The following is a 22,293-nucleotide window of genomic DNA, read 5'->3' as shown; positions in this document are numbered from 1 at the left end:
GGTTCGGGTCGGGTTTCGGGTAACGCCAAAAAATATTTTGCGGGTTCGGGTCGGGTATGGGTAATTCAAAAACCAAGGTTTGGGGTCGGGTCGGGTACGGGTTTGAAAAATTCTCAATTGGTCGGGTACGGGTCGGGTACGGGTAACTCAATTTTCGTGCATTATGAGAATTTAATTTTTAACATTCTATGCCTAGGTGTTTTCTTAATGTCGATAATCGGTAAAATCGGATAAAAAATCGGCCATCCTCACTCAACGAGAGATCGCTCAATACCTATTCTGACAGTTGTCGGCAGTCTATGCACCAAGAGAATGACATAATGCTATCACATCATGCTAACGGTTTTGATTTAAATGGAATTTTTGTTGGGCTTTTTTCATAACTGTCAGAAAAACCGCGGAGTATTGCACAGTGGGGCGACTTAATGAAAATGCTTGCCAAGTTAAAAAGAGTGTCGCTAAATACGACAAAAATATGGTATTTACTTAATTTTGGGGTGCTGAACACGAATCTCCATTCCACTTTTTTTGGGGACGTCCATAAAGCACGTCACTTAATTTCTCATGATTTTTTAGCACTTTACCCTCACTTTTTATTAAACAGAATTATATGATCTTTAACCACAAGCAACGCCATAGGGCCTCCTCTTTACAAAAACAGATAACGTAGTTTTTGCACAACACCTTAAATTAACCAAATTTCGCGTAAAAAAAAAATTGTTTTTAAAAAAATTAAAACAATATTATATATTATAATAGGTAATAAAAACTAACTACAAATCAACTTTTTCTTTGACGTCAAAAAAAAACAAGCTATCGTTGAAGCTGCAAAGCGTTTCGAAGCAATGATATATATATATATATATATATATATATATATATATATATATATATATATATATATATATATATATATATATATATATATATATATATATATATATATATATATATATATATATATATATATATATATATATATATATATATATATATATATATATATATATATATATATATATATATATATATATATATATATATATATTTTAAATATGTCAAAAAACGTCAGTATGCCTTGGTTTGTACTGTGACCAAGGATGCCGCATGTGCAGAAATATCTGTATTTTACCGATTTTTAAAATTTATCGATGACACCGAATCTATACTCAGCAAATACAGGTTTTGCCAAATGCAGTGAATTATCAAATTTATCTCAAGTTATAAACTGTATTAATTTTACCCTTTTAAAATTCGTTTGACCCGTTAATGTGTTTATAAAACTCGTCGTTTATTTTTAACTTTACCAGACATGCACTCTTCATAGTGAACCACTTGCTTATAGTGGACCAACTGCCTGAAACTCTGGGTTCAATATCATTCGTTCACACGCACACTCGGTTCTAGCCTAATTCCGGTCATCATCTCGAGAAACCACATATGACAATCAGTGCATAAAATGTGCGATGTACCCAGGCATTTTAGAATAAAAAATTTAAAAAATCCAGGACGGGTCGGGTACCGGCAATTTCGGCGTTTTTTTCTTTCGGGTACGGGTAGTTGGAATAGATATTTTTCGGGTTCGGGTCGGGTACGGGTATTTTAAACAAACCAGACTTCGGGTTCGGGTCGGGTACGGGTTTGAGAATTTTCGATGAGTCGGGTACGGGTCGGGTACGGGTAACAAATTTCCCATACCCGACCATCTCTAGTGCGCATCCGCTTTCAACCACACGGCTCTCGCCCTAATTTTGATCTGTTGTCAAAATTAACACAACGGGCTCATGGACAAATGGTTGAAAGACTCAATAGAGTTATATAGGAAAAACATGTGTTTTGATAAAAATAGATTGCGTTTAGTGAAAGTAAGTACCAGAAAGATAGAATAAAATGTATAGAAGACATTTGATAGCTGTACTCTCGGTCAATGAGCAAAATACTCGGAGAAATTTCGATTTTACTACCACTGAAAAAGCGCCATCTCTTGCCATTGAACATGTTTTCGGGTGTCCTATTGGATATGTGCATCCTACCAATGTCTTGTTTTCAGAATTAATTTTAAAAATTTTAACTTTGTTGTTCTGATATCTTCATGATCAGACAACCATCAATGTTTAGCCAATCTTTTGTAGTTTTTATAAAAACAGAACATTTTTTTTCAAAAATGAGCTTTTGTAAAAAAAAAAAAAAATGGTACAAAGGTGGCTTAAGGAGAACTCTTCATCCGAAAAACAACCATTCCTGCGGTGCATTATATTGTTCGGTCAATGACGAGAAATCAATTACCAGTTCCAGGCACGTAAATCAATGCTGCGGGGACGAATAAGATTAATGAACCGCTAATGAAATAAACCATTTGGTGAGCATTTACCCACAGGGTCCCCTGTTAGCTAGTTATCATCATCAACAGCAGCATTAGTTAAATTGACGAACGTTAAAAGTGCACGGTAATAGCTCATCAGTGTTTCACACCTGCGGCCGACTAAGTGTGTAACTTTATCGCCAATATCATTAGCCATCATCGTCGTTAGTGCTACTGCGGTGCGGATACGGCAGCGCATGCATGTGGAATATTAGCTGCGGCGGCCACTTCACCGCAGAATAACTCTGCAGCCGTTCGTTGTTTCGCTGCATTTGATTCAAGTCGATGGTAGTGCGGTGCGGTAAGCTGGGGTAAAACAATGCTTAGTACTCGGGTTGAATATTTTTTTGTGACAAAACCGTTCACAATGTTTAAGTGTTCCTTCAACAGTTAACTCTATCAAATATTTTACACTGTCACATTTTTACCCAAACAATTGAAACGCTAATTTATCACTTCTCTACTTTCTCCACCCTCCCGGGAGGATGTATGCAACGTGCAGTCAAATGGTGTGTGATTCGTTATGGATTATTAATTTTAATTAAGAGCTTCGTGGTTCGAGTCCCGGCGTCGTCCGAGAGTTGGCTCCTGGGTGTGCAAACACATGTGCAGCAATTGTAAATTGGCGTGTAAGAAACACCGGCGAACATTGTATGCAGCTGTGATCAGCGCTTGTAGTACTACACCCGTCACTCCAATCACTCTGCGTTGTCGTCGTGCTGCAAAATGATATACATAATCGCTACCTCCATCGCCATCGGGCTACCGACCGGTATGCTGCCTGATGCCGACAGGCGGCAAACGAGCGGAAAGGTCAATCTGATAGAAAGGAGCCAACTGGACACATGTAGTTAAAAATATATAGTTTTCAATCGTTTAATGACTTAGTTGAAGTTATGAACTGCACAAAAATTGCAATTGACGGTTCGTGTCATTAAAAACACTCAACTTTACGAAAACGAATAACTACACAAAGAGTCGATTAGGCGGTATTGAATTTTTGGTGTATCGAGTAGGTAGCTGGTTGTCTCCTAATTTTGACCCCTTAGTTCCTAACCAGTGGACACGCTTAGATATTTTTTCTTTTGTTGATGACAACAATGAGTAATAATAAAAAACAGCTTTCCGAAAGCTATGCTCTATCTTTTATTCATCGCAACAATTTTAAACAATTTTATATTTTTTTTTTTGAATCACAATGTCCACCACCGGTGGCTATCCACCGGGATTCGGCAATACTACCTTTAAAAGTGCAAAGTCAATCCTGCATTGGCTCGTGGAAAAACTATTTTTAGTGGTGTTATTGGGACTACGGAATTACGTATGATAGTGGAAGTGAACACTAAAATGATGCTGCTAAAGATAAGTATAGTGCACATGCGGGAGGTAGTTGAAAAGTGATCTTTTTGTTACTTCCAAAATTGTACTTCATACATAGAAAGTGACAATCAAAAGGAGCGTCATTTGCTTTCCACATTAAGGCTTGCACGAAATCTTGTGTGCAGGTTCGAGTGGACAGACAGTGCTGCTGTTTCCACCGTAAATGGGGCAAATGCATTGCAAATAAATGGCTTTTTTTTCTTTTTTTTTTTTCTCTAGTCAATAAATATAACATGCTTTCAAATACGGGTCAATTTCTTCGATATAAATGTATCAAATGAATTGAAAGTCTGAAAATATTAATAATAAAATCTCTAAGATTCTAATATTATTTTGAAGCAGGGTACTGCAAGTACTCAGTTATTCTGTAAAGGGTCTTTGAAGGGTCGGTAGAGCTAACACCTTCTAGATCCCGAAACTAAGATAATTGCAGAAGAAATGAAAGATAATTGCAACTGTCTTCTTTTTTTTTTTTTTTTTCATTATATCACTGCCAGACAGTGGGATCTGGAAAGGTTTACAAACACACACCATGTGTTTCGCTATCTATCGGTATTTTAATTGATATTTTATGCGCTCCAGAATCCGACGAAGGAAAAAACGCGGATTAAGCTTTTGAGCATCAGATAATTATTAAATACATTTAAACATCTCACTAGAACGGCCAAATTAGTCATACTGGACACATTTCCAACAGCGCTCGTGAATTGAGTCTGCTGATGAAACTAAAGCTAAAAAATTGAGAAACAAAAGGAGTCTGTATGCTCAGGGCCGGATTTAGGTGCTGAAGGGCCGGGGTATGCCGGGGCAAATGTTTTTATGAGCTCTCCTCTTCTTAAAACATTTAGAAGTGAGAAAATTTCAAACTGTGACATGACTCAACGTTCCGTTGGAAGGTGACGAGCAAAAAAAAGGTCGTCATTCTGTCTTCACGTCTGCCCGAAGACTAGGGGAGCCCTCGAATCTGCTCAAATCCGGGGCTGTGTATACCTATAAACAGTGTACAACGCAAACCGTCCTTTTTCACATTCCTTCATTCTATCTTTTACGTGATACCGTTTGGTTGTGACATTAGTCGTCTCCGAAGGTAGCCAAGATAACCACACGTTTTTTTTCATCATACAGGTAGTAGTTTTGTTCATTAGCACATCGCTGTTACGTTAAATCGAATTCGCAAGTTACAATGTCTAGTCATGGCAAAAGAGGCAATGTCAAGGAAAAAACAAAGACAAAGTGCCGTTTATCTGGTACTGGGCTTCTATTCCCGATAGGTCGAATTTTTCGTCTGCCGCGTAATGGAAATTATGTAGTATCTGGAGGCTGTATTGGATGTTGGCGGATTGGCGGATAATAAAACGAGAATCGTCTCTCGTCATCTGCAGTTGGCAATTCGCAATGACGTGAAATTTGATGAACTTTTATCCATTTCGTCTCCATTTCTCAGGAAGGTGTTTTGTCGAATATCCGAGTTGTTCTGCCCTCAAAGAAAACGGAAATTAAGGCACAACTCGACTAGTTCCTAGTTTTGTAAATTTGAAAACCAACCGTCCTTTTAAAGACAACCAGATATTTTCAATTGAAGCAGTGAAAATTTTGCCTCTAATTAACATTCAAAGTTTGATATCGACATTTTCATCGGTACTTACAACTGGATTTCATCAACATACCACTTCAAGTCAATTAAACAGCGCTTGTTTTCAAGGTTATGAAAGCGAATTATAACTGAAATTTTCCGCTTAATACCATCAAGTCAATTAACACCAACCAAATGTATTTTCAAACCTGTAGCAAGAAATACATTAGCATAAGACGTCGTAATTCTGCGTTAACCCATACGGTCGTGTCATCTTAACAACTTTTTTGACTATGTTTTAGCTTAGCTCAGAATTAGAGTTGAAAATATTTACGACTTTTCAAGTAAGCCAAAGTTGAAGTCGCTTTTGTTGGGTTAGTATGATAACAATTTTAGTAGAATAAGTTTAGATTTGTTCAACAATAAGTTTTTAAATTTTTGAATAAACCCATCAATATACATAAATAAAATATAATTTAGACTTTTATCCAAAAGCCTAGTTTCATCGTAATCGGAAACTTAATTAATTCAATTTAATGTTTGATTCCATACTGCCGATTCATAGTGAAGTGCATGTGATCTCTATTAATTATTCCTCACAAAACTACAGATGTAAAGAACAGCGAACTTAAGCTGCTACAACCCATTTCGGAATTATACCTCGAGGAGGTTGACTACATAGTTATGTAACAAATTCGCTAATTACACCATAACCGAACGATAAAACATAATTGGAAACCATTAATCAAATTATTACCACAAGCTTCTTTTTTAACCCAACTCTTCTATGATAAACACAATCATTCAAACGTAAACCAATACTCACGCCCACACTCACACCCAACCTATCAGCCGTTTGGGTAGCAACGCAGGGCAGTAAACCGACGTTAAATAATTTACCTCACACTCCACACTTTATACAAAGTATACATACATACTGCTGCGTAATTGTGATGGAAAAGAGGATCGATTCAGTTGCGGGAGAATTGACTTTCATCGGAAAGCCATGATATCCGGACAATTGATCCGCAACCGTACGTAGCAGGGGAAAGGTGTCGGGAGATGATATCGGCGTAAATGCCGTAACCGGACACACGACCATTTCGTTTTATCCCCCACCCAGTAGGGAGCTGTCATTATCGGGTCACCATCACACGGTCTAGCACGGGGTCCCAGTAAACGCGACGATATTTAATTTGCCTTCACCGCAGGTGAATCCTGGCATGCGGAGCTGAACTGCCAATAATGGTTAGATGTGTCACAAATAGAACGGTTTTGTAGATATTTGTTTTTACGGTTGATGCGAAAAAATAAACTGGATGTCGAATGCAGGTTGTTTGATGAAAGCCGTGGGATAAAATTTGATTCGGGTTGTTTCAGTGGGAAATTAACTAGAAATGATTCCACTTTTACCGGTTTGCTTTTGTTTTTGTATTTTAAAACAATATATACAAAAAAAAAAATAATCGATTGCTTCACGCCATCATACCTGTATTGGTAGATCCGGGAAATCTGAAATTGAGAATAAAAAAAAAGTTCATTAGAGAAACGAGTATACCCAAAATGGATACGCAAATTGCTGTTTGCTTTCAAGAATTCAACTCAACCTGCTATCTCGTTGGAATATAAATATTTATCGAGTCGTTGAATGATTGACCAAAATATACCTTTTGAAGTCCTTTTAGCGAATCATATATCTGTTATCTATTTGAAATAAAGAAAATTGTATGCGACTGCATGACGCTGGACTACGATATTTTAATATTCCATCAAAACAAATAATAGACGGAATTATAACGATAGTATTTCCTGCAATTTTATCTAATATCTTTTCAAATCGGCTCGGGAGAGACTGTTAGTGGAAGTAGGATCGTAGCGCTAGTCCCGCAAACGTCCTGTACAATCGATAGTTAGCTGCGAAATCTGTGTATGAATAAACAGAAGGTCTAGTTCCGAATCGGTATGTAGTACCAAAGCTTTGCTTTCACTTTTTTTAAAAAACTGGAATGCCAAAGCGATATAAACAATAATTTATTTATTTCAGAGAGCATCCATTAATGTTGTCACTCAGGGGGTTTTGATTATTGTGTCATTTTGTGACATACAGGGAGGAGGGGTTAATTTGAGTGTGACATCACATTTCAACTCAAAAAAATATAAAATATAAAGATACATGGTTATCCAAAATCTGCAAAAGAATCGAGTATCGATATTTTTCTTTCGGTCATATTAATACAATACCGGCGTAAATCACTGCGAATCGATACCAGCTGTATCGATACTCTACCCGTTACTCGAAACAGGTCTATGAAAAGCTGCCATATTTTCTTGATCGTAAATCAAGATCAAATCTTGATCGGTAAATCGACCTAATGGAATAGAATTATATGTCAAATGCATACCCAGTGCAATAGCATTGGGGCTTCTGTGGCCGGACTTGAAATCTAGGGCAGGACAAAATAGTTCGCTTCATATTTTTTATTGTCTGCCTTGTTGCAAAATATATGACTAGTTCCTGCAGTGTTGACGAGACGACTTAAGAAAGAAAATAAATTAAACAGGAAATTGAATAGGAAACAAGAAACATTCTCTATTACCAAACACATCATATCAATAAGACTGGGAACTCTGCCTGAAATCGAGCGACAGTTTTGGCAGCGCAGACTTCTGAATAAAAGTGAAACTGACGAATGCTAGTATTTTGTGCTGGCGATACGAATGCAATCCAAACGCACAGACAGGATCTTCACATACGCACACAATCACATCTTCGTAGCGATGTAATTACCATCACTTTCATAACAAGCTTCTACCTTTTATTGATGAAGTGCGCTGTTTGATTTGACGCTTACTGGAACTTTTTCAAGGAACATCTGGTTAGCTCAAGGACATCTGGCCATATCAATATCCAAACTCCAGTTGAACTGGATATCGCAGCGAGTGACCAACAACATAGGATCGCGGAGGCTTTCAATTCAAACTGTCCGTTAACGAAACGGACAGTCTGCCGTGATGTGTCCTGGTGGAACGAAATTTTTAGCAACCTTCGTCGGGAAGCAAGACGCCCGTTAAACAGGGCCAAAATCACGTCCAACTGGAATGCTTATAGAGCATCCCTTACAAAATACAGTGCCGAGCTACGCAAATCCAAAAGAAGATCCAGAGTCCGATTCTGTGAGGACATCCAGACTCTGCCTGTGGCCACGCAACTGGAAAAAGCGATGTCCAAAGAGCACACGAATGGTCTTGGGCAATTAAAAAGAGGAGACGGAAGTATGATTGTCACTACCAAAGACGCGATGGATGTTCTTAGGAACATTTACTTTCCTGGCTCGACAGTGACCACCTAGTCTAACGTTGACTTTTTTTCCAACCAGTAGGAGCAACAAAACCTCGTATTAAGACGCATGACGTCACGTGACTCCGCAGTGCTTGCTCGTTAACTGTTCACGGAGACTTCTTTCAACTGCCTATGAGCCTGCCTGGAGCCTATGAAGTAGGCTGTCCCAAAAAAAACGATGTTGAAAAACTCAAAGTGCTCAGCCCTAAGTTGAAAGATAATGTTGTTTATAGCTTTTTGCCTTTCTCCTAGAAAGGTATAGCAATCACTGGAAAAACCGAAGGTATAAAAGTGGTCCCAATGGCCGAATGTCATATATCACTCGACCCCTTTCGACGAACTGAGCATTTTCTGTATGTATGTATGTATGTATGTATGTGTGTATGTGTGTGTGTATGTGTGTGTATGTGTGTGTGTGTATGTGCAACTTTTTTTCTCACTCACTTTTCTCAGAGATGGCTGGACCGATTTTCATAAAATTAATTGCAAATGAAAGGTCTTGTTGCGCCATAGGTTGCTATTGAATTTTATTGTAATCGGATTTTTAGTTTAGAGGTTATGTATCAAAATGTAAAAATCACGAAACATCAATATCTCAGCAACCACACATCCGATTTCAATAAAACTGGTTTCAAATGATTGGTCTGTCCCCAGAACTCTTAAATTTTGAATTTCGTTATGATTGAACATATAGTTCAAAAGTTATGTAAAGAAAAGTTATCCTGAGGTTGTTTAAACTCATTTTTCTCAGTGATGGCTGACTCGATTTTCACAAAATTAGTGTCAAATGAAGGGTCCAGTTGCCCCATAGGTTGCTATTGAATTTCATTGCAATCGGATTGTAACTGTGTCCGTTGTTAATAAAAATGTGAAATCACATAATGAAAGTAAACATATAAAAGGTAGAAAAATGATTGAAATGGCCGAATGTCATATACTACTCAACTCAGTTCGACGAATCGAGCATTTTCTGCATATATGCATGTATAGGTTTGTGTGTGGGTGTGTACGTGTGTATGTGCACCTTTCTTTCGCACTCACTTTTCTCAGTGATGGTCTGACCAATTCTTTCTATCTTGGTGTCAAATGAAGGGTCTATTTGCCGCTTAGGTTGTTATTGAATTTCATTGTAATCAAACTTTTAGTTTTGGCGCTGCGTCAGAATGTGTAAAACGCTCTTATATCTCAGAAGCTATGAATTCAAATAAATGGGCTTTCAAACCCTTAAACAATGAATTTCATAATGTTTAAACATGTGGTTTGAAAGTTATAGAAAGAAACGAAACCCGCAGACTATTTAAAACTATAGCTACGATCAAAATATGTGGCCTCGACATCATTTAAATTTGATATTGTACTATTTCAATGTTTGCGGCCTCGCTCGGGATTGAAATTGAAATTAAAAGTCATTTCTATCATTTCACTTTTTGCCTTTCTCCTAGAAAGGTATAGCAATCACTGCAAAAACTAGTGGTATAAAAGTGCTCAAAAAGACCGAATGTCGTATACCACTCGACTCAGTTCGACGAGCTGAACATTTTCTGCATGTGTGTGTGTAACGCTCTCCCAATCTCACTCGATTTTCTCAGAGATGGCTGAATCGATTTCAATGAAATCAATTGCAAATGAAAGTTTTAGTTGCTCTATAAGACCCTATTGAATTTTATTGTAATCTAATTTCTAGTTTAGAGGTTATGTATCAAAATGTAAGAATCACGAAACATCAATATCTCAGAAACTACACAACCGATTTGAACAAAATTGGTTTCAAATGAACGGGCTACCTAAAAAACCCTCAACTTTTGAATTTTATGAAGATTGAACATATGGCTCTGAAGTTACAGAAAGAAACGTGTTCTGAAGACTGTTTAATCTCACTCATGTTTCTCAGAGATGGTTGAACCGATTTTCATAAAATCAGTATCATATGGAGAGTCTCGTTGCCCCGTAAGACCCTATTGATTTTTTTGCGAACGGATTATTACTTTTCCTGTTATGTTTAAAAATGTGAAATCCAACTATAAAAAGAAACATATTCTGATGACTACTTGGGCTCACTCACAGCTGCCTCATAACACCCTATTGAATTTTGCTGTAATCGGAATGTAACTTCGTCTGTAATGTATCGAAATGTGAAAATCACTAAACTTCATTATCTTAGAAACTACACAACAGATTTGAACAATATTGATATCGAATGAACGGGATAGTTAAGGGTTAACTGATGAATTATGATTGAACACGTGGTTTCAAAGTTTGGTCTCCCCCATACGTTTCCTTTTCATTTGATTGTAATCAAACTTAAGCAACCGTTATGTTTTAATTTGTAAAACAACGAAAGTCTATTACCTCAAGTATTACACGACTTATTTGAACATAACTAGTGTCATACAAACGAGTCATCTCTCAAACTTACTAATAACAAACTTCATAACAATTTGATATACTGTTCAGAAGTTTTGTAAAGAAAAGAAATTCAAAGACTATTCTACACTATAGCTGCTTTGATCAATATATATGGCCTCAACATGATTTAAATGTGGTATCGTACTATCTGAACGTTCCCGATACGCTCGTGATTAAATTGTTCGAAATTAAGAGTCATTTATTATATTTCGCTATTTCTGAAGCACTAACATTACGTCAAATTTCATATTTTATACTTTAATTACAATATCAATATTTTAGAACCCAAAGAGTGAATATACCTTTTTGGATTTAAGCATTCATGTAAATCTATTTTTACAAATAATAAGTTTGAATGAGAAAGGCTGAGTCTGACCGCTAGGTGGATTAATTTAGGTTTTTGTAGAACATTTCGACTTTCTAAAAAATCGGTTTTAGGTTGCCCAAACGTGATTTATGAAAAAATGTCTTTTTTAAGGTAGAAAACCACTCTTTTGCACTTTTTTCAAATCTGTTCGATTCCTAAATTTTTCCATATATTTTTTTATTTTTGTTGGGTTGTTTTTGAATATTTTGAGTAGTTTGGTTCAGAATCGCATTCAATTATTTGACTCACAAAGCCCATTGAACATCACAAACAAATGAATTGTTCTCATTATTTTCAGACAAAATTGAAGGGTTTTATCTACACAGATAAAAAAAATTTATCAAGAACTGAAATTTTTACTGCAAAGCGGGATTCAGGACGAAAATTTACCTAAAGGAAGATCCTTGATATCTTAACGAGGGGCTGAGATATTGGCTTTTTCACATGTGATGGAAGACTATACATTTTGTCAAAAAATGCCACTTAAGCTCAATATCGCCATTGCACAGTGTTTTATTTTGCCGTTTGTGCGTATAATTTCCTGAATAGTGATTCAAATATTGATTATAGCCATAAAGTATGTTCGAAAAGGTTCAGGATATTCAACAGTGCATCTTTTAATGTTTGAAGATGTGATCAATCCACCAATGAGTGAGAAAAAAATTCACTTTTAATTCAGAATAAGATAGATGCAAGATGTCTTTGACATAGTTTTGGGTTATCTAGAAACAAGAAACTTTACTGAAGACATCATGTTTCAATCTCTTACATATTTCGAGCAACATTGAGTTTTCAATTAGAAGGCAACAAAATCACAATCGTTCAATTCGTTCTAACTTTTTTCGCAGATTTTTCCGAATTTTTCTACCTTATTCTAAGTTATCAGCCATCCAAAAATGCATTTGTTTTCTGAACATTGTTATTTTTCAACTCCCAAAATAAAACAGTTATTTTAAATGATTGTTAAAATACATAGTTTCCCATCACATAAAAAAAGCCAATAACTCAGTTCCCCTATAAGATGTCATGTATCTTTCTTCATGCAAATTTTCGTCGTAAATCCCGCTTTGCAATGAAAATTTCAGTTCTTGAACAAAAAAATTTTTTATATCCACAAAAAACCAATCATCCCTGTCTTAGTGGCATTTCTGCCCAATGCTTTTAAGGCATACAAAAAACCCCATTTTTTCTGTAGAATTGTTCTCATTTTGAAAAAACATTTTTCAATTTTCAGTCAATTATAACCAAAGGAAGAGAGGAGATTTCAAAATCGTGACGTAATTGACGGGAAGGGGAGTCTGGGAAGTTGTGACAGTTTAGAGGGAAGGGAGCGTCATTTTTTTTTTTCAAATTTTGCGTGACATCATTAATGGATGGTCCTTTATATTAGTGGCTCTGCTTCATACATACTCGAATCAGAAAAATCTTTGTTCGTAGTAAACTGTGTTAAAATGTGTAAAGTGTGATAACGTGTTGGCTGCCTGTTAGAGTGGGGGGTCGTTATAATTAAAAAATGAAACTTGATGACACAAACCGAGCGCCACACTTTTCTTGTTCTATTTGGGGACCAAACAATCCTAAATTTATCGGAAGTCAAGTGGCTTTGTTTCCGCTTGACACATTGCATTTCAAATTTGTATGAAGATTTGTATGAAAAAAAAACCTACTTATTTACATTTTTCATTTTAAAAAGCTCAAAATTGCTTGAAACATACGTTGCATGATTTCAAAAGGTAGGTTTTTTGATGCTAAACAATTTTTCCGAAGACACTAAAGAGCTAGGATGTGTTTTCAAAGTTGATGGAAATCCTGCTAACGCCGGTACATTGGTAGTGTTGGCAAAAAAAAAATTCTCAGCATTTAATTCAATATAGGGGAGAACCGTACAAGACGCACCAGTTGGGTAAGATGGCCCATGCTATTAATTCCTCAAAATACTTACACATGTGGCTCTTTATGACAAAATTCTTCGCTTTTCTCATAAAAACCCAGTTTCTCTACAGTTATCATATAAAAAAGTGTGCCAAAATGACTGAAATACTCAAAAAACTGTGCAATTGGCTGTGGCTCTGTCCAACATGTAATTATTCATGAATTTTATTTAAGCTTTTATGATTAACTGACTAGTAAATAATACAAAAAACTATGGTTCCCCTAACCTTTACACTTTTGGAGTTTATAATACTATGAGTATTTCAAATTATTTCACTAACTCCCGTTAACTTTTACCTAAAAACAATCAAAATTAAAATTGGCGCAGAATGCACTATGAAGAGCTTGCAGGAGATTGCTTGACAACTTAGAGCATGTTCCATTATTTTTGATTTTACTTTCGAGACTTCAAGCGCTTCTCACTTCGCTTGCTGATTTCTGCTAGTGGCATATTAGCCACCTGCTTTGGAGCTTACTGACCTTTGTTGTGGTGCGTTTTGGTCACGGGCTTGTTTGGCGGCAATGGTAATTTTTACCAAAAAAGACATTGAAATCGAGTTTTTTATAATAAACTTTGTCATAAACATACAATAAATAGATACTACAATCATCCTACACGTTCAATGTCGCTTTGAAATGATTTGAAGCGCTGTAAATCGCGAAAATGCTTAACTGGTGCGTTTTGTACTATCCTCCCCTACATTCATAAAGACATACTAGCTCTTCAGTATCTTCGGCAAAGTTGTTGGGAATCTAAAATACTATACTTTAACATAATGTTGTGCATTAGTAAAGCATTACTGAGCTCTCTAGAAAGGGAAATGCAAAAAAGAAGGATTTCTCATGCAAATTTTCATATAAATTTGAAATGCAATACGCCAAAGGGAGACATAACCAATCGACTTCCTGTGAGTTAGAAATCGACTGGGCCCCAAAAGAAAAAACCAAAACAATCGATCGCTTTGCCGCACCCTATTGCCTGTATTTTATTTTACTATGAGTTTTTCTCATGCTACACCATTCCCCTTAGACAAAATAGTGTAACAGGGTAGAATTTTGCTGTTTAAATATTCCTTCCCCAATTGTCTCGAACAAAAATATTTTTTCCTCTTCCTCTCTTCATTTTGTTTTTTTTTTAATTTCTGAAAATCAACCCAAATGACCTATGCATGTTTACAAAGCTGCAAAAACGTGATCTAAATTATTTTGACCCAAAAGAGTTTGATCGGAAGGCGCAGTGTCTTCATAAAAGTTGTTCTATTAATTATTCTCAATGCTGTAGAAGCTGCAATTTAGTGATTAATCTACTTAACAGTGGAAAACGGAATTTACTTATCTCAATTTGGAAGATAAAAATCCACTTGTTCGGCAAAGTTGTAGCATATTTTTAAAGAAACAACTTTGTTGAAGACATTTACTTCTATCCACCTATTTGAATGCACTTTCGTAGAGTTTTTTATGGATCATTCCTAAAAATCAGATTTTTAAATTTACCTTTTTATAATGATTTACTACAAAACAATACTGGAACAAAAAATTTCTTTGAGTGAAGTTTATTTTTATGTCACATGTTTCTTTACTTATTGGCGATTTTGAATTGAATATTGCTCTAAGTTACACTAATTGCTTTTACCTCAATTAAAAAAAAATTGATTTTGGAGCCAAAATGTCTTCAGCAAAGTTGTTTCATCAATTGTTCTATATTTTGTAGAAGTTAAAATTTTGTGATTAATCTACCTAGAAGTGTGTATTTTTCTTTAGAATGCCTCTCAAAATCATTTTTTAATATTATATTTCATTGTAACTTTCTGAATTTGTTTTCGAAGTTCTACAATGTTGTTAATTACACAAGATCACCGCAGAAAGTTATATTTTTATCGCCTAAATTTATTTAGTTACTAAACATTTTTATTAAAATAATGCACTAATTTACATACAGATATCTACATAGAGAGAATGATGAATGAGAGACAAAAGTCTATAATGGAATTGAATAATGTTTTACTTATAATTTAACATAGAAATGGTTTCGTCTGCTGATATTTGCATATTTTGTAGATATTTGTAAGTGGATTAGGGCTTTGTTTCAATAAAAATCGTTAGTAAACAATGAAATATGTCAGATAAAAATTAACTTTCTCTGATGAAATTGTTTGATTGATTGACTGATTGATTATATCAAACAACATTGTAGAACCTTTTTCAAACACTAAATGTTACATTGAAAAAAAAAATTATAGGAGCATCTCAACACCACAAAAGTCCATTTAATTAGGCAGATAGAAGTTTGGTGTCTTCATAAAAGTTGTATCTTATGAATGTACTACACCCAAGTAACAAAACTGGTTTTATCAAAGTTTTATAGCGCTATTTTGGCTGTATTATGCGCTATAAAACTTTGATAAAACGACAATTGTTAATAGGGCAACTTTGTCGAACAAAATGGATTTTTATATTCCAGAAATGAAGAAAGTAAATTTCGTTTTTTAAATTTTATGTGGATTAATCGCAAAATTTTAACTATGAATTGGATAAAAATATTTGGATCAACCTTGCTGAAGCCACTCCGGCTTTAAAATCCATTTTATTGGGTCAAAATAATTTCAAATATCGAAAATTTTTCTTATTTGAATGAAACTTTGCTCACGTATTTGGCTTGGCAAACTCATCACATCTCATAGATGGAGCGATTTTTAGACACATGAGTTATTTCCTAGAAGGGCGTATGCATTTTGGCAGAATGAGTTGTAGGAAAATAATGATACCTCATAAATATATATACACCGTGAAAAAAAAATTATTTTTGACTTTAAAAAAATCGAAAATAAACACTAAATTTCAATTTAAAAAAAAAATTGTAATGTTTTAACTTTTTTAAAGGAATTTGAAACTATCACGCAAACTTTTTAAAAAAGTCAGGATAGAGAGATAAAAATCAATTTTTTTATGGATTTTTTTTTAATTCAATTTCAAGAAATTCAGACAATTATTTTAAATCGAAAAGCTCTAGCAGTTAGCATTCCAAATGCATCGAGTTTCGAGTTATTTTGAATTTTGGTTCGATTTTTTTTTTTCAATATTTGGAAAAAACAGGTTTTTCTCTCTATGACCATAGTTCGCCAGCAAAAATGATAAGTACATTGAAATGTATGATCAATATCATATAATTCATTCGTAGACGATTGGGCAAAAGGTTTTCAAGAGGGTAAAAATGTTTTAAATGATATATTTATATATTAATAAAATATTTATTTTCGGGCTCTATTATCCTGAGAATACTGGAATGATGATACACAGTCTAAAGAAGTATACTTTTCAAAACGATTCTAAATTTTTCTTCGAACTATTATGCAGCTCAACTACATGGTCAAAATATTGTTATTTCCGCAAATATGAACATTGCCCAAGCCGTTCAGATTTTGAAAACATTTTTTTCAAAGAACTTGGAGAGATTGTGTGAGTGAAATATCACTCGAGCAAAGGATTACAACAGATCAATGCAATATCGAAACACTTGTGAAACCAGTTGATGAATTTTTATATTATTTTCGTTACTAGTTGGAAAAATTGATAACCCATAAAGCTCAACAGTCGACTTACATGAGACAAGCAAGAAAATATAAAACACGAGAAGCAGAAACTACATATAAACCCCAGATTAAAAGTATTTAAAAATCCACAAAACCATGAAACCTGAAAAAAACTGACACATGAAAATTGATCGGGTATTTAAATTGAATATAACAGATAATCCTTCTCAATAAAAAATTAACATAAACACAAAGCAAAATAGGAAAAAGATGACTTACAGAGAACACAGCGAACACACAAAATAAATATGGCAGTAATATGGGGGAAGGGGGGTAGTAAAACCTAACATCTCAACGACTCATTTCCGTGATAGCAGTGCTAAATAGGGATTTGAAGGGCTCAATTACTTTCGAAACGATGACCGGTTTCTGCTACCCGGGGCAAAAACAAATATTTACACTAATTCCGTTACAAAATGCCACACGACCCCGAAAAAGGGACCGTTTGGGTTTACAGTACTAAATGACTGCTTACTGCAATCTTTCGATAATAAAATCAGCCTAAAACACGAGCCGTTGTTTCTTTTCCGGTCTAGTTTTGTTTCGGTGTATGTATTTAATAGTTCTATATTGTTTGCGGATCCGGAGGATGGGAGAAGGAGCTGGAACCACTAATATTACTACATTCTTCGCTGATTTTTGCTGAGTAAACTTATCCCGCTGTTATTTTGTGGGGAAACTTTCCAAAGCACGCAAAGGGACCAATCTAAAATCTAATCTAAATCTAAAATTTTATAGCGAATGCTGCAACGTCAGGTCACTTTGTGAACTTTCGTAAACCCAACCTTCCTAGCGAAATCGGCTTGGAGTGCAACCATATTAGTCAGGATTCTTGAATGACACTGCAAGGACTCACCCGCTGGGGAACATCGAGCTGGGCTACTCTGTAATATAGCAGTGGCATAGAAAAGTTCAATCAAGTTCAGTGCCAACAACCACATTGGGATTGCCACGGCAATCGATGTTTGTTGTGGTGTCTTCAACCATGCTTGCAATATTTCACAGCAGAGTAGGGTGATGCATTAAGAATGGGCCAGTTTAGACTGTATTGAAGATATAGTCTAATTGAGTAAATTTTCTTTTCTTTTAAATCTTACGAGTAAAATTTTTTGCAACCTGCCTATGAGTAACGTCAAATAGATCCCTAATCATATTTAACATTCTTGTTATCATGATAATGGGTTGAAAACAAACACATATAGATACCAGTATTTTATGTTAATAACACGAGCACCATCTACTGCCCTGTTGGCACTGCGTCTTGTATTTCGACCACAGCGCTAGCGTACGTCCATGTGTCAAATTGGGAACTACAAAATTTGTTCGAGATTGCATGACAGTGCCCCGAAAGGTGCTGTTGCGCGATGGTTGTTATTTGATTGGAAATTTGAAATGATCGTTTTTTGTTCCTGTGGTTGAGTGTTTCACTGAGAAGAAATTACAATCTACGAATATTTATTTTCTTCATATTTATTTGAAAACAAACCATGATAACTATCTGAACGTCATAATTTCGAAATCGATTTGAAAAACACGTGTTTAAAATTGGTCCACTTTTGATACACTTTAGTACTGGTCCGGATAGACTACATTACTCTATCAACATATTTTAACATTCGTTCACGTCTGCTGCACTGAGTATTCATCACCGAAGACGCGCCATCCATCGACCGGGAAGTGCGCTTGAAAATACTAGGCGTCGAGACATTTAAAACAAACAAGTCTGAACTGTAACGAGAGGCTGTGAATTTTCTTAAATAGTGTTTTTTAGGATGACTGCCTGCATTACTGCCATTACTGCAATAGACACGACAGTAAAGAATTGTCGCGCGAAATGTTTCACTAGCGAATGTAACTAGCCGTGAAGTGTTGCCATTCCGCTACCGACTGCTCGATTGCACAGAAATTAGGCATCCCTCGTTCATCAACCGGCGAGTAATCGTTTGGCATTTACGGTGAAAACTATTTTCAAAATGCCACTCGCTGCTCCCCCAGTGACCGCGAAAACTTATTCGATTATAATGTGTAGGTATTGCCATTATTGTTGTTCCCATCGGCAGCAAGGAGGGGACGGAATTATTTTCGGAAATAAAATCTTTCCACTCAACCCCACCCCTGCTGCCGCGGTTACTAAACGTTCTTTCTTCTGGTTTTGATTAACCTTTTCGTTGACTTTTCATTGTTTGCTACTCGACAAAAACAAAAAGGCGAAACTATTTCAAACTATTGCAATTACCAGCTGAAGTGAAAATGAAAACAGCGGACATTGTGCTGCATTTGCCGTAACTTTATAGTACTGGTGATGGCAGCTTTCCACTGGCTCTTAGCTCTGCTAACAAACCAAGTAGAAGCACCGTTTAGTTCGGTATTAATTCCGCGCTGACAAAGTATATAGTTGAATTTCTGTCGCACCAACTGTTGGAAATTTATTCACTCGATTTAGCCGGCAGCTGACGTTTAAAAGAAGTTCAGTTGACTGCACCACCCACCATAAACACCTTGCTACAGGAGAAACGAAAGATTCGTTTCATGATTTTCATTAGCGCTATAAACTAATAAGAGCAACGAAAGCAACTGACAATATGCCAGGCACTTTGTTGTAACAGGATTAACAGACAGTTGAAAATAAGTAATTTTAACGTCCTGTAATAATGTTCATTGTCTGTGTCGTGATGATGGTACTTTGTTGTATTCTTTCACTTCAATGAAATGAAACCGGAATTATCGTGGATGAATGTTTTGGACACCCTCGTATGACCAGATAAGCCGATCAACCTATTTCCGTGATTATGATGAACAAACGATTTACATTATAAATTTAATTGAAATATTTTGTTCAATGTAGCGAGCGCAAAACGCAATTGCAATGGAACGTTTTGGTTATCAGTTTGTTTCATTGCTGACAATTGGCAGCTTTCGGGTACAATAAATTAAATAATAATATTGATCATCATGTAGATTACATACCCCGTTCCTCGACCATACCGCTGTTACGTGGTTCAAATTAAAACCGTACCAAACCAAAGCACAACAGCGCATGGCCCCGCTATGAGAGTAGCAAATCGTGATATTTAGATTTGCTCACGGAAGGGCAACCCATCGCATCGGTTTCAAGCTGGTGGCTCTGCTGAAGGACGTACACGTGCTTCTAATTCTAGTATTCAGAGCAATTATATGCTGGTTTTATACGCCTCACGAATAGTTGAGAGTCTTAATTCTGGTTCAAAATAATGTAAAATGTTGTGCTCTATTTTTTACATTTATTTGGACGTGTAAAGACTGTATTAGAACTACTGTAACCATACATTTAAAGTTAAAGTTTCAAGAATAGTGTTCAAGAAACTAAAAACTTGAATGTTTTTGTATTTAATTTCAGAAATATGAGAAAGAAGCAAATTAACTTTCCCTTGGAATTTTTTTTAAAATTTAAAAACTTGAATGTTTTTGTATTTAATTTCAGAAATATGAGAAAGAAGCAAATTAACTTTCCCTTGGAATTTTTTGTAGCGTCGGTTGCATTGGTGAATGTTTATCAGTTAAAAAGTAAACTTCCTGTGGCTTACTCGAAAAGAATAACTAGGCAATCAATTCAATTTCATCAAAATTTATTACCCTCATAAACTGAACCGATTGAACGTCGTTATCTGCCTTCAAAACAGAATATGGCACTCTAAACAAAAAAACACGCAAACACCAGCTTTGATAATTAAACCATAATGGGCAAGGACAAAACACGAGTCCCAGACCTACCGCAAGGTCAGCTGTTAGCACATCTGTTCAACTGAAGAACCAAAAACGAGACAGAATCTCTTTATTTTAGGTATCGACATCTAGCGGTGGAGAGAATGCATTTGACACTCGAAATTTCATCACGCTTATATTCCATTCATTCAACAAAAGGACCGTATGAGCTCTCGCCGCTTTTTCGTCGAGAGAATCCTTTGTTCTCCCCGGTGCTGGTATAGCGAGGGTGCCTTTTCATGATAAACGTACAGTGCCACCCGCATACGTGCAACGGTTTTTATGTAGATATATTTTTAATGAATTTCATTGTTGCCCAAGTTGAAAACTGAATATCTTGACTAACGACAATTATTTTTTTATATTGTACCTAATGTCGTAGGCAGTGCTGGTACAGCGCGTCTGATATGCATTTCTAGCAATGTTAGGTAAAAAAACGGTACGAGAAAAATATATTGTCGTTGGTCGAGAAATTCGGTTTCCAAGTCCAACGGAAATATTCAAGTAAATCAACTAACAGGTTAAAATAGTTTCAACAATCGTGAGGTGTACGATCCAAGAAAATTTGTTAGACAATGTTTGAATGGTTGAAAGATTTTTAGTTTAATTTGTTCTATTGACGTTGATTGTGAATTGTTACTGAATTTCCACTTCAAAGATCTCTTGAATGCGGTCCTGTGTGAAGTGCGGTCGGTCCTGTTATTCAATCATGTTATTTTGATATATTCAACTATTCAAGATCACCTTTTTGCCTGGTTATCAAAGGAAAAATAAATAGTTTTTTGGTTCATGTTCAAACTATTGGAGCGAACTGTTCGAACGATGCACTGTAAAATCAATGTAGGATGGAACAGCAAAAATTGAATGCGAAAGCTTGGGCACCAATTTGCTGCAGAGTTTTGTTCGAAGTTGCATATCTGTTCTGTGCTGTTAGCACTGATAAACATAATCGACAACGTGAAAAGAGTAAAACAGCTGTATCAATTTTCAGTGAAAAATTGCAAAGTGTGGGTCGTTGGTTCCGAAACCGTTTTACGTAACATTAACATTGTGAATTTAATCCGAAAACGCTACGGTATAGGTTTCACAAGTACACCTTGCCCACTTCATACCGAGATGGACGTAAGCATGTAAGAAGACGAAAAACCACTCACGCACGGTCTAACCACATCATGAAAGAGTAACCATTCGATCCGCCCACTGTTGGTGGACCTTCTTTCGTTTGATCTTCATTTCGGTGCGTATGTTTTGTTTTTACTGCAGTCGAAACCGTCGTCACCGAAGGGAGTCCGCAAACGATGATTCGACTAATAGGGTCGATCTGTCATGTTCGTGAGTGAAACTTTTCCACTTGGCTAAATTTCAGCGGTGTTGTTTTGTTTTGTGTCATCCGTGTCCACAGTTTTGCCAATGTTCAAAATATTGTTCAACGTGACTTTCCATTTCGGTTACAGCGTTCGCTCGATAGCAAAACAACGGAAGCTCGAGCCATTAGTCGGAAATAGACGAATGACGTTTCCAAAAATATCACCATAACAGCCGATAACCTTCAACCGATAGTCGAACGATGGGAAGAGGCGGCATGGTCGCGCAGATGGCAAA

At 35.9% G+C, this 22,293-nt stretch overlaps 1 protein-coding gene across 11 annotated transcripts in view; it reads right to left on the bottom strand.

Annotated features, from left to right (window-relative positions):
• LOC129733813 (octopamine receptor beta-2R) overlaps positions 1-22,293 on the bottom strand; it is a 525,686-nt gene that overhangs the window by 451,462 nt on the left and 51,931 nt on the right. For 10 of the 11 annotated variants that reach the window (XR_008729722.1, XR_008729725.1, XR_008729723.1 and 7 more), the window contains one exon: positions 6,805-6,827. The exons of the other annotated variant lie outside the window; for it this stretch is intronic. The gene's annotated coding sequence lies outside the window, so the exon portion shown is untranslated. The remainder of the gene's footprint in view (positions 1-6,804; positions 6,828-22,293) is intronic. 11 annotated transcript variants of the gene reach the window in all.

The sequence above is a fragment of the Wyeomyia smithii genome, chromosome 1 (genome assembly GCF_029784165.1).
Source record: "Wyeomyia smithii strain HCP4-BCI-WySm-NY-G18 chromosome 1, ASM2978416v1, whole genome shotgun sequence".
Taxonomy (NCBI): Eukaryota; Metazoa; Arthropoda; class Insecta; order Diptera; family Culicidae; genus Wyeomyia; species Wyeomyia smithii.
The sequence above is the reverse complement of the archived record's forward strand: the minus strand, read 5'-3'. Positions and strand labels throughout refer to the sequence as shown.